The sequence below is a fragment of the Emiliania huxleyi genome (genome assembly GCF_000372725.1).
Source record: "Emiliania huxleyi CCMP1516 unplaced genomic scaffold EMIHUscaffold_110, whole genome shotgun sequence".
Taxonomy (NCBI): Eukaryota; Haptophyta; order Isochrysidales; family Noelaerhabdaceae; genus Emiliania; species Emiliania huxleyi.
In genome coordinates this window covers 262,724-264,003 of record NW_005201791.1, presented here as the reverse complement: position 1 = coordinate 264,003, position 1,280 = coordinate 262,724, and positions in this window count along the sequence as shown.

Here is a 1,280-nt window from a genome sequence, read left to right as displayed (position 1 = left end):
CCGATCGCGTTAGAGCATGCAGCAGCCGCTTGGCTCGTGGTGACGCTCTCCGCCGCGTACGCGCGCCACGGCCACGGGAGGCCGCAATCGGCAATTTTCTGCGCAGCCGTGGCCGCCGAGATGGGTCTCCTTGTCCTCTCCGTCATTCTCAGTGCACGTAAGGATTCGCGTTGGAAGTCGTACCACGTCAATTTTGTGCGCGTGACCTTACTTTTCATGCACGTCTTGGGTGTCCTCTGCGACGACCGCGAGACCGTCGCCTTTGTCTCTCAAGCGTTTTTCGAGCTCAACCGAGGCTCCATGCTCACGCCTCCAGCGCTGCTCACGGGAATCATTCATGGCTCGCAGCCCCTGTCACTATGGGCTCGCGTCCGGCTGCTGGGCGCCCAGCATGTGTGGATCATCATTTGGGCCGCAGCGTTCCGCTTCCGCCAGTTCGAGCTGCCTTCTGGCGAGTGCCTCCTCATGGCAGCAAACACGTCGGTGGGCTGCCTCGGCGGCTGCGTGGTGCAGAGGTACCTGGATGCGCCTCGTGTGACGACGAAGGAGCCGCCTTCCGCTCCGTCCCTCGACTCCCGCCGCCGGTCCCGCAACTTCATTATCGCAATTCTCACGGTTGGCGCCGTCGCCACCAAAGGTCTCATCAGCGCCCTTGTACTGGCTCCTGCATCCCCATCATCTCCAGTGGTTTCGCCACCCGTGCCGCCGAGGACGCCACCAGCAAACCAACCGTGGGCGGAGAGGGACCACGTACGACGCTATACCGTTGCTGCGCGTCGCGGGCGAGCTACAGAGACGCATAGCCTTCAGCAATTCGGCGAAACAAAAAGAAAACGCCGCCTCAACACTTTCGGATCGCCACCACCCTCGCCGCCGCCGCCGTCTCCGCCGCCGCCGTCTCCGCCCCCTCCGTCGCCGCCGCCGCCCTCGCCGCCGCCGCCAAGCCCTCCGCCCTCGCCCCCGCCTCCCTCTCCACCGCCACCGTCGCCGCCGCCGCCCTCGCCGCCGCCGCCGTCTCCGCCGCCGCCGTCTCCGCCCCCTCCGTCGCCGCCGCCGCCCTCGCCGCCGCCGCCAAGCCCTCCGCCCTCGCCCCCGCCTCCCTCTCCACCGACACCGTCGCCGCCGACGCCCTCGGCGCCGCCGCCGACTACACCACCGCCATCTCCGCCCCCTCCGTCGCCGCCGCCGCCCTCGCCGCCGCCGCCAAGGCCAGCGCCCTCGCCGCCGCATAACTCTCCACCGACACCGTCGGCGCCGACGCCGTAAGCATCATCGCCGAC